Raw genomic sequence first — 12,181 nt, forward strand, 5'->3', positions numbered from 1 at the left:
CAAGTCCTTGAGTCCAGGAGTTACTGCTTGTACTTCTTTGTCTCTCAAGGAAGTCCCCACCATCCTCCAGTTCCCCCAGTGCCATGCCCACAGTTCCCTGCAAATCAGAGGTGCTTAATCAAGCCTGTTTGGGGGGGGTGTTAAGAGTAGGAAGAGGAAAAAGAGGAAGAAGCAACAGAACACAGTCCTCGGCTTCCTTCTCGCTGGGGAGTCAGTGCCCAGGGACCCGGAGCAGTGACAAGACGGGTGCCTCTGTAAGGGTTCCCAGAAGAGGTCACTTTGATGTTGGTTAAGGGAGGCAGATTGGTGAGAAGGGACCCAGACATCGCTCAGAGACTGGGGCTCCTTCAAATACTGTCCACCTCTGCCAGGTCAGTCAGCAGCCATGCTGTCCCCAGCCCAGCCCTGCTTTCAGAATCCGGAATGGAAAATCCAGTGACGCCGAAAGTCTCCTTGAGACCAGCCCTTAGCTGAGAACCTCAGCTCCCCCTAGTGGCCACATGGGGTCACAGCACCCAGCAGGGCTGCAGCTCTAAGTAGGAATCCAGGCGTCTGGCTAGAAACGAGGAAGGTCAAGTCCAGGCAGGCAGGACACCTGGTCCTGGCTTGTGGGCCCAGCCCCAGCCTGAGAGATGCCACGCCAGGCACCCTGGATACCCATGGAAGCTTCATTAGTTCAGCATCTGCATGTTTGGGAAAGTTCTCTTCCTCCAAAGGACTTTCATAGCCCACGTTTCAGACTATCTCTGAGCTAGAAATTAATCACACTACTATTGACACTCTCCCGGCTGTAAAAGTGCCCCTAAGAGGTTTCTCCCCGTTTCCCGTCTCTAAATGATTGATAGTTTTTAACAGCTATTGTTGCGTCAATGGCAGCTGCTTATTAAGGCATTTACCAGAGTTTTCTGCCTCTTTTTGCCCTGGAGAAGAGAGCAAGTTTCCTGGTTTTCAGTAGTAACAGTGTTTTCGGGCAATCTCGGCGCTGTTCACAGGCCTGAGCCTCCCACAGGTCACGGGCAGAGGGGGAAGAACAGTCAGGACCCTGCGTAGGCACCTACACCGGGCCTGCTCCATCCTCCCTGGTCCAGGGGGCCACTCAGCGGAGTCTGGATGGCTCAGCCTGGCGGGGGGGGGGGGGGGGCATCTCCTAGCAGTAGTGTAGCATGAACAACCCATAAAATACCTCCTTGGAGAGAAATTGCCTTTGGAATATCAGCTCCTTAACTGCCTGGTGGACATAGCCCAGAAAACCTGCCAGAGGGTGATGTGGATTTAACTTGAGCAGCAACAGGAAGGCCTTTGCCAAGAGGTGCGAGTAACTTGCCAAGCCCCTCCTGGGGCCCATGGCTGCTGTGGATTGAGGGAGGGGGGGCCGGTGCACCGGTGATGGGTTTTCTGGGAATCGGCTCCCTCGTCTGTGCCGTGCACTAGCTGGGCCCCCGACGGCTGGACAGTTTCCAGAGGCAGTACAGGGAAAGAACAGCACAGGAAACCGCAGAGGTGACTTCCGCAGACGGCGCAGAATCCAACACATATAGCTCTGTGCTGAGTGCTTTCTCTACGCGCATTTTGGCACTTAATCCCCAAACAACTCCATGACAGAGGCTGTTATTAGCACTCTTTCAGAGATGAGACTGGGGTTTAGAGAGACTAAGGGATTTATTCCAAGAGCCAAGTTCCAGAGAGGGGAGGCAAACCCATGTCTGTCTGACCACACGGAACTTCCAGACGCCGAACAGGCCCTGTCCACTCCTTCCCCACCTCCAGGCTCTCTGACCTCCCCTGTCTCATACCTCTGCACCCAGACTCACCACTGGCTCGTCCCAAAGCCACCCCTGGGGTCAACACACAGCCACGTCCGTTCCCAGTCAGATACCTGGCCCCACTGCTGTCACCCACGGGGCATGATGCTCTCTCCACTGAAGTCCCCAGTCTGCCCTTTTTGAAGGTGAGGGAATCGTGTTACTGTGGCCGTAACTGTTCTGTTTACCTCATGGCCAATGATCTCTCAGCAGCTCCCTGGGGTGAGGGATGAGGTGTTCCCTCCACCCCCAGGCCCTCTGCCCCGGGTCAGGCAGACCTCATCATCTCTCACCTGGACCCACTGTGGAAGGGGGACCCACTGTGGGAAGGGTGTCCCACAGGTCTCAGGTTACAGTAGCCTGCTCCCATCCGTCCTCTTAGCAACTGCCACAGGGGGGCTCCTAGCACTTAATCCCTTGCTCCCCCCATCTTCCAGTCCTCCAAAAGCTCCCCATCGCTTTCAGAAGAAAACCCAGGTTTCTTACCTGACATGTCGAGCGTTCGATGATGCCACCTGACCGACCTCTCTGATTTAGCTCCCAACACCCCCGCTGCCCACAGGTGGTGCCTGTTCATGTGGTCTCCCCTGGATCCCCTGTACTTCGTGGTATCTCTGGACATCTGTACGTGATGATGCCCCTCTCTTTGTGATACCCTTCCTTTCCATGTGGTTCTCTACCTGGGGAAAGGTTATTCAGCTTGCAAACCCTGGCTCAAGGGTTGTTCCTCCCAGACGATGTCCCTGGGGTCTCTGCCGACCCCTAGGCAGAGAAAGCAGTGCGCTTTACAGGGCCCTTCTTCGGTGCCCAACGCATCCATCTGCTGTCCTCGGCTCTCACCACTTTGCATTCTAATGACTGGAGTGCATGGCTTTCCCCTTGTCTGGGAGCCCCTGGAGGGCAGGACAATGCTTGATTAATGACTATATTCTCGGAGCCTAATGCAGGCCCTGGGAGTGGCTGACAGTAAAAGAATTTGTGCCAAGTGAGCAAGTAGAAGATGGCACTGCAATGGTCCAAGCACGAAGTGGGGAGGGCTGGGATGAAATCAGTGGTGATGGAGGTGCAGTTGAGAGCTGCCCGTGAATTTGAAGATAGTCTCCATCCTGGCTGTACCAGTAACTATGGGTGAGTCAGCTGGCCTTTCTCTAGCCCTCAGTTTCTGCCTTAGCAAAATGGACTCTGTAGCAATGTATTGTCAGTCTCTAGCAACCTCCCGGAAGCCAATGAGACAACATGAGGCCCTTGATGACAGAGAATCACTGTGATTTGATCCAGCTTGAGGGTCGTTTCCACGGGTTGGGACGTTCTAAGGAGCTTGGTGCCAGAGGCCCATATTAAACTGGGCTTTCAAGGATGAGTAATATGTGGGCAGATGGATGGAGTAGAGAGGACATCTGTACCAGTTAGAGAAAATGGTCTGGGGAGATCTTGGCTGGAGGAGGGATAAAGGCAAAGTAATTAAGCCCCTTCTGAGCACCTGCTGTATACTTGGCACATCACAGCCTCTTACTTCCCCCTCCCAAGAATCCTCTACAAGCAAAGGTGAGGGGGCTACAGTCAATTTCTGCTCACCAATGACGCTTTTAAGGAAAATGATAAACCACCTACGAAAAAACATATTCATGTCCACATTACAGAATGAACTCCACATCAACAATAAAAGGACAACCAACCTAATTTTTCAAGTGGGCAAAAGACTAGAACAGACACATCACAAAAGGAAATACATGCATGGCCAATAGCCCCATGAAAAAAAAGACCAGGATGGTTGGCCATCATGGAAATGCAAGTTAAAACCAAAGTGAGATACCACTACTCGTCCACTAAAGTTCAAAAGACCAATACCAGTGAGCGCTGGCAAGAATGTGGAGCAACCAGAACTCCCTTACACTGTAAGCGCGAGTGCAAGATGGCACAACCCCTTTAGAAAATGACTGACAATTACAACGTTAAATAAGCTCCTCCCTCTAAGCCATCAATCCAGCCCCAAGTATCTACCTGAGAGGAACGAAGATATACGTCCACACAAAGCCTTGTAGGTGAATGTTTAGGGCAGATTCATTCATCTTAACCCAAAACTGGAAGTAACCCTAATATCCATCAGCAAGTGAAGGGATAAACACAGCATGGTGTATCTATACAAAAGAATCCTGTTCAGCAATAAAAGTAACGAATTATTGACACGTGCAACAATATGGACAAGTCTCAGAAACACTGAGCTGGAGCGAAAGAAACAGTACATTAAAGGACATATGGAGGAGTATCTACACTGCGTAACTGCACTGCTACAAAATCAATCCATGGACAGTGTTCCCTGTGATGACAGCAATCAGAACATGGTGCTTCCACATGGGGGTAGGAGCGGCGGAGAAGAGACATGAAGAATGATGGGCCCGGTACACACCTTACTTAGGGTGCGCCTACAGGGGTGAACACGTTTGTCAACACTCGTTGAAATGAACACCAAAGATCTGTGCATTTTGGTGTATTGTAATTATCCCTCAATTTAAAAAAACAGATTATGTAGTCAGACCGTCTGGGTTCAAATCCTAACTCCAATCCTCCCCAGCTTTGTGACCCAGGTTAAGCTCTGAAATTCCATTTCCTTGCCTATAAATTCCTTGCCTGCATACATCACGGCTAGTAAGTGAGATCACTCACCAGTGTGAGGGGTTTGTGTGGGAGCCCTGAGACTTGGAGAAGCATACAGAACATGTGAATTGAGGAAAAGCAGCTTGCCCATGGCCCGCAGTGAAGCAAGTGGAGTGAGACACAGGCGAGAATGAGCTTGTGTGGACAGACACCGGTGTGCCGCCAGCCCACACACTGTCCCATGAGGATGAAGCCAGGCCAGAATCCTTGGGAAACACCAGTGCCAGGAGCCCTGTGTGCCTCTGTGGCCTCAGACGCAGAGGTTGACTTTGCCATTTATAAAAGTTTTCTGGGCTGCTGGAGGCTGCAAGGAGAAGATGGATGGATGTTGCCCAGTGATTTGTAGTGGGAGGTCTCAGCGTGGAGAGCAGGGGACACCCAGATTCAGAGAGTGGACAGAGTGCTATATGGGGAAACTAAGGCACGTGCACAGAGGAATAAGGAAGCTTTCTCTCCATGGCTGCCCTGAGCCTGTGGGGTGTGAGTGAGCCCAGCCCCACGTGCCCAGCATGCAGGGGCATGCATTGTGGCTCTGAGTCCCCTGCAAACCCTAAGGGCACCCAGCTCCGGCTCTTGTTAATGGGGCTCACCCCTCTGAAGAGCCATGAGGACTGAGGTCAGATGCCCATGGACCTGCTTGTCCCCATCAAGGCTCTTTGAAGAGCCTCCTCTCCACAAACGACACTAATTTGTGATCCCTGGCAGGGGTCCACCACATCCTGCATCTGCCAAACTAATTATAAAATGGCTGGTTCATGGCCTCAGGTGATCCCTGCACAAGCACCAGTTAGAGGGAACAATGACCACAGGGAAAAAAAGAATTAAAAAGCAGGGCTGTTAATGACAGTAACAATCATCATACTGACCATTATTTATCAAGCTCCTCTCGGGTGCCCTGTACATTACAGATATTATCCCCAATACTCCCAATGACCCTAAAGTATCATTTGCTTCATTTTCCAAACCAGGAAACTAAGGTTCAGAGAGGCTAAGAAATTTATCTGAGGTCACACAGCAGACTTAAGATACGAGGACAAGTCTGTGATACTCCAAAGTCCAAGTTCTTACAGGGCTGTCCACCTACTACGGGGTCCCTTGCCCCATTAGGGGAGGGGGAACTTCAGTCCCCCTACAGCTAGATGAGGTTGAGTCTGGTCCGTCGGCCCGTTTCCAGGAACACAGCCTGGGTTCACATCCACATCAACAGCTGCTGGAGCCCCAGTGGTGACCCAGTGAGAGCCCACTTCCCAGGGACAGAGACTTGGGGTGGGGACCATTGAGAAGAGAGGTCACACTTCTATTACCAAGTCTTCTGTCCTGCAGGCAAATGCCAGGTTTTCCCCCAAGGTAACAAAAGTATGTGTTTTTCACATGACGGTCTCTGCAGCTAAGAGTAGCCACCTACTGTGTGTCGTTCACCTACTATGTGCCAAGCACCCCTCAAAACACATGGAGGTGAACAGCTAGGGAAAAACAGATACGGAAATAGGCAAGAATAAGAGGGCAGGCTGTGAATGGTGCTCAGCCCTCAAGACAAATTCCAGCGGGAGCAGCAGAAGAAGGGAAGCTAACGGCCATCAGGGGAGGTCTGGCAGAGGAGGAAGCATTTCATCCAGACCAGAAGCAAGTGGGCTGTGCACATGCAGAGCTGAGGCAAGAGGCACTCAGCGCAGGGGAAACAGCAGAAGCAAATGCACGGAGAAGACGGGTCTATTCAAAAGAAGTGCAGGAATGATTCACTCACGTGATCAACAAACAAGTTTGTCCAGGAAGCTGAGGGGCACAGGAAGGCAGAGTGACTGAGGGGTCTTGAATGGCAAGCCATATAGATGTGGCCTTAGGGCAGAGGGGAGGGAGGTCTGGGCAGGTGAGTGGGAAGATGTAGGTGTCACTACAGGAATAGAGGAGTGGCTGGAGAAGCTAGTAGTGGATGGAGAGGACTGATCTGGTGAGGAGGACCTGAGCTTTATCAGTCCTGCATCCCAGCAGCCCCTGAGCACCCCTCTCCTGCGTGTAGACGGAGAGAGGTCCCCGCCCTCAGGACAGTGGGGACCTCAGGACTGCCTGAGCCACAGTCCCGCAGGCTGCACCAAGTTTGAAATCTTCACTTCTTAATTCCTGTAAATTATCACGCTTTTTCTTTCTCTCCACTCATTGACTTAGTGTCTTTGACACTCTTGCTCATCAGAAAAAATCATCTGCAAACAGAATGGCATAGCAGTGTAGCATATTTGAGTATTAGGGGAAGAAAACTGACTCAAAAAGAAAAGCTTATTTCAAGCAAACGCATCGTCAGCCCACGCACACACACATCCCCTTTGTGCAATTTCATCCTCTCCTGGGAAAACAGGCCCCACCTGGGAGGCGGACACCCATCAGAGGGCCCATGGGAGGCCCAGAGGGCAGGAAGGGAAGTGGAAAATGCTCCCAGGGGAACAGGGCCTGCAGGGTGAGGGGGGGGGGGTCGGGGGTAGTTAGGAGGTGTGGTGGGGGAGGGGCTGGCTCCTGCCTCTCCTCAACCCCCATGACTCCCACGCCTGAGTGGGACTCAGTAAGTCAGAATCACTGGGGCAGCTTGTTGACAATGCAGATTTCCAGGTCCCCAGACCTACTGCATCCAAATCAGAGGTGGGGCCTGAGAGTCTGTATTTTTTAACTAGTTTCCCCAGGTCATGCAGATGACCATACAGGTTTGGGACGCACACTCCAGCCCTGCCTTTCCAGTCAGAAGGACTTGCCTTCTCTCCCCCAGCTCCCTGGGGTCCCTAACCACAGCCCCTAGGGCCTCCTTTTGAAAGCCCTGCACTGGGGATAGGATCCTGAGCCCCACCCCGCATGTTGTGGGAAATCCCACCTGGATTTCTGGGGTGGGGGACTGGCCTGTGTGCAGGCCGGATGGCAGGAATGCCTCTGGCCGGCAGGGTGTTCTGCCCACTTTGAGTTCATTGCCTGTGGCTCAAGCCTCCTCTTCCACCCTCGGGGGTCTGGGTCGGGGAGCCCCTGGGCCCAGGAGCCTTAGCTTCTCCAGGTACTCCACAAAGTTCGTCTCTCCTAGGTCCAGCTACCTGTCCCATCCTGCAAAACCCTATGAAGGATACACCAAAAACCCTACACCCTTCCCAGTTCGGGAAATCTCATCACAAGGGCTGATCAGCCTCCTCCACCTCTACCCTTCCAGAACTTTCTTCCCTCTAATCCCTCCTCCTCTTCCCTGGACATGGGGCAGGGGAAGGAGACACTGAAACTGGTAACTTTTCCTTACTAACTTGTGCCTGTATATGGCATATTTATATTTCTTTTATTAAGTTTTTTTAAATCAATGAAGCTCTTCTCTGTCCACTGGCTACAAACAAGTGGTTTTAAATGAAATGCCACTGAATACACTTAACACAACAAATAATGAAACAAGGGCCCTCCCTTGTTGAAGGTCTGCCGTGTACCAGACCCCATCATAGAAGCTTCCCATACCATTCCAAGAGGCACATTGGATCGCCTGGCAGCTTTTTAAAAATGCTTATGTCTAGACCCCATTCCCCTGAAATTCTGATGAAATCTGCTCAGGTAGGTGTCAGGGTGGGCCCAGGCAATGGGATTTGTTTTAACCACCCTGTGATTCTAAATATACAACCAGGATTGAGACCCACTGACTTGGTTCAGGCCAGGTAGGTGTTACTAGCATCTCCATTATTCGGATGTGGAAAACTGCTGCCTAGGGCCTTAGGAAGAAGTGGAGTTGGGAGGAGGGGATGCAGAGCAGGGGGTACCCAGACTGGGTAATTGGCCAGGCTGTTTGGGGCAGGGGAGCTCTGTGCCCCCCACCCTGGTGCTGTCTAAGCAGAACCTGTCTGGGAGTGAGGACGCAGGGTGTGGCCTTGGGCCATTCACAGCAAGTTACGGGGGGGGGGGGGTGGCTTTGGGCAGAGGAAACAGGCACTAGCCCGCAGGAAAAGAGGAACGTTTTTCCTGCCTGCTTAGGCATCCACCTCCCAATGGCATGGACTGGCAGTTGCCCCAGACAGGAACCAGGCTGGGTTCCTGTCCTTCCCTGGGGGCCAGGCTACAGCCAGAGATCACAGCTGGCTGGGTTGAGGTGGGAAGTAAGAACAAATTTCAGATAGGACGGAATTTTGTTTAGAAAAAAAAAAAAAAGCAGCCCAGTGAATAAAATATCATACAGAGGGTGGTGGTAGTACTCTGGCCCCAAATCCTCCCGCTTTGATTCCTACACTGGCAGTGGAGTAATAGTAGCTATATAAAATTAGCAGCTGTTGTTACATTAGCATGTGTGACACATGCTGATGAGGTGCCTGGGTCTGTGAGAAGGCTTCAGACCAGGAGGGCAGTGGGAAGATGCTGGGGTGAGTGGAGAACCCTGGACTGAGCCCCCTGCACCTCTCAGAGTGGCTGAAACACACCCAGGACAGCCCCCACCCCCGTCCTCCCCCTGGCCCGCCAACTCTGGGGGTCGATTTTCCTCTTCCGTGGGATGAAGCGTGGGATGACGCCCCCTCAGCCTGTCGGACCCGACATCTGCTTCCCCAAGAGCATCCTTCCGGGGCCTGCAGCGATACTTAATATTCCCCATCAGGCTCACGGAAGACATTCCGAGTGTTAATAAATTCAGGACATTCTGCAATTCTGAGCAGCTGGTTATTTCAAAGCAGCATTTCACAAGGTCCAGCGGGCAAACCCTGCCCAAAACTGAGACTAGACAGACCTCAGCCATCAGAGCACCTCTCCCAGGTCTGCCGGCCCAGGAGCGAGTCACCCCACAAAGCTGCCACCCCAACTGTTTAGAGTCGAGTTGTGGAGGTTGAGGGGGGATACTGGGTCTACCTCAGGCGGGAGTCAAGGGGGCCCTAAGCCATGATTCTCAAAAGTGTTTTTGTGAGCCACCCATGTCACCCGCAGTGCCTATAAAAATGCAGATCCCAGAGCCCCAGCCCTGCCTGCTCAATCATTAGGAGGGGCCTAAGAATCTTCATTTTTTAACAAATTCCCCCGATGATTTTGATTCATAGAGATTTGGGAAACCTGAATCTGAGAACGTGGTGAGAAACCATGTGGTCACCAGGGAGGCCAGCCAGATGCCCCAGGCCTGAGCTCCCGCAGTGGCCTTCGCCTATATAATCTCATGCAAGTGTTACAAGATGGAGAAAGGGGAGGGCCTCTGTCACCACTTCTAAAATTAGGAAACCTAGGGTCACATGGGCGCAGGCCTCAGCACAGATGTGTCACTTCCTCTCCGAGGTCGTGACCTCCCTGGTTGGTGTAGCCCCCCAGTCACTCCCTATCACAGGATTTGTTCACAGCACTTGAAACTTCAAAATTACTTTGTTTAGGGGTGTGTCTGTGCCCACTGTGACCTTGACAAGATCCTGTTTGGCGCTTCGACCCCAGCATCCAGCACCCAGCTGGCACCCAAATGATGTGCACCGAATGGTGGAGATGAGATCACGATTCACACCCAAGTGTGAGGACTCCAGAGGCAAGGCCACAAGTAGGGCTGGGGTGGGGCAGGACAGGCACCAGCCAGCACACACCACCTCGGCCTGCATGGCGCTGCCAGTCAAGGAGCAAGTTAGGAGCATAAAGCCAGGAAGGGGGAGTTGTGCTCCCAAGGCTTCCCAACAAACTGCCGCCCCCACCTCCTCCTCCCTCCTCTCCCCGGGATGGATGTCTTCTCTGTGGGGGTTCTGGGGGCTGAACCCCACCTCTGGCCAAGGTCAGCCAATACCCATTATGTCCAGGGTCCTGGAAGGGTCTGCTGAGCCAGGCGAGGCCGGGGAGGAATGTTGGCAAACAGCCAGGTCACGTCCCCCGGCCAAAGACAATTGCAGTGGCGTCTCTCCCTTTTGGAGAGACTAATATTTATGCTGCATGTTAAGCAGCTGCGGCAGCTGGTCCAAAGCGAGGCCTTCAAACCCGCCCCACCGGTGCCTGCTCGGACCCAGAAGATGGACTTTTAACAAGCAGCAAATGAACATGTCAAGCCTGATCATTCTACAGCCGGAGACCAGGCCTGTTGGGGGTGGGAGGATAGCCGAGGGACAGCAACCTCATGGCACAGCTGTCCCCAATAGCGCCAACACCTCCTGTGCATAGTAATATGATTGGCCCACCCACTCTTCAGTCCATCCCCTATACCTGTCGGGTCCCGGCAGAGGCCACGGCGGCGCAGCCGAGGGTCAGAGGGGATGGGCTGGTACAACGGGTCATGTCGGCTAGACCATTCTGGGGGAGGGCGGGGTCGGGGGAAGTGGCAGCGGGCAATCAAGACCTCAGAGGCTTAAACAGGGAAGCTTGCAGCCCCAAAGCCAGGGAGGCATCGCTTCTCTCCTCCTTGCTCAAGACTCTAGGCTATAGGAGTCTTCATTCTCTCCTCCTCTCTGAAAAGCTTCAAGGGAACAGTCCCTGCTTCAGAGGAAACCCTCAGTGGTCTTGGTGCCAGTTTACAAACTCAGACCCTCCCAAGAGGCTCTCTGCAGCCCCACTTTGCAGACTCAGTGGGGCTAAGGGATGTCAGGGACCACCCCATCCTATCCCTGCCACTGCTCTAAGGACCTCTGACTGTCCCCCAAAGACTCCCTTCAGCCCCCAGGCCACCTCTGCCCACAGCCTCGACCACAGTGGCCTCATTATGGGAATGTCTCTCTGGAAGGGAGCTGCCAGAAGGCAGGAAGAAGCGCTTCTCCCTGCATCCTAGGCCCAAGCCCAGCCAAGCCCCTGCTGAATGAGTGTGGAGAAGGGCCTCACCCACCGGGCAGCCGTCAGGCTGGGACCTTACCTGTGCTGAGCTTTAGATGCCACCTTTTCCTTGATAGGAAGGCCTCAGCATCACCACTTTATCAGGAAAACTGAGGCCAAGGGCATCCAGAGACTCGCTCAAGTCACACAGCGCACACGGTGCACTGAGTGTTGCAGGAAAAATCTGTTACAGCTCAGTTGTGACAGCAACCTGCGTCCAGACAAAAGACCAAGAAGCACCCAGAAAGTTGGAGAACTCAGGCTTATTACATAAGCAAGCACAAAGCAGTTCTTACTCCAAGCTGTAACCACCTGTACGTGGGTTTACACAGGCCTTTATAGGCTGCCAGTTTACACTTTGCAACATCTATGCAAATAAGGTATAACAAAAGTTGACTAATTAGGAACAAGCTTTGTAGAAATGGACCAATCAGGAGTGAGAGAAATAACCAATCAGGAGTGAGGGAAATGGACCAATCAGGAGTGAGAGAAATAACCAATCAGGAGTGAGCTCCATGCAAATGAAGTACTACAAATGGACCAATCAGAAGTGAGAGCAATAACCAATCAGGAGTGAAGGAAATAACCAATCAGAAGTGAACTCAGGGAACCAATAGAATCTTAGGGGTAAGTAAGCCGCTCCAGAGGCAAAAAGTGAGATAGAGCCTCTGGGCCAGGGAACCGGGTGGTGCTGGCACGAGAGTAGTGGCCCTGCTTGGGGGTCCTGCTGGTGTTTTTATGGGAATTCCCGCCTCACCAGGACATCCAGAACCCGCTAGAACACTCCGGGACAGCCCAGAACAGCTCGGGAAACCCCAGGGCAGCACAGGTGCATGCAGTACACCCAGGACTAGAAGCAGGGTGTCCTTTCTCCCGGCCTTCCCAACCAGTGTGCACGGAGACATTGTGTACCTAAGATTTCGGCAGAGAGCGGTTTCCTCCCTTTCATATGCAGGTACCGTCCCTTTTTAAACTGA

General features: G+C 52.8%; 1 long non-coding RNA gene across 2 annotated transcripts in view; it reads right to left on the minus strand.

Moving 5' to 3' along the window:
• Positions 1 to 11,440, minus strand: part of LOC116665777 — a 149,194-nt gene extending 137,754 nt beyond the window's left edge. For both annotated transcript variants that reach the window (XR_004322444.1, XR_004322445.1), the window contains exon 1: positions 11,245 to 11,440. This is a non-coding gene — a long non-coding RNA (uncharacterized LOC116665777). The remainder of the gene's footprint in view (positions 1 to 11,244) is intronic.
• Between the last annotated feature and the right edge of the window lie 741 nt (positions 11,441 to 12,181).

This window comes from Camelus ferus, chromosome 9 (assembly GCF_009834535.1).
Source record: "Camelus ferus isolate YT-003-E chromosome 9, BCGSAC_Cfer_1.0, whole genome shotgun sequence".
Classification (NCBI taxonomy): Eukaryota; Metazoa; Chordata; class Mammalia; order Artiodactyla; family Camelidae; genus Camelus; species Camelus ferus.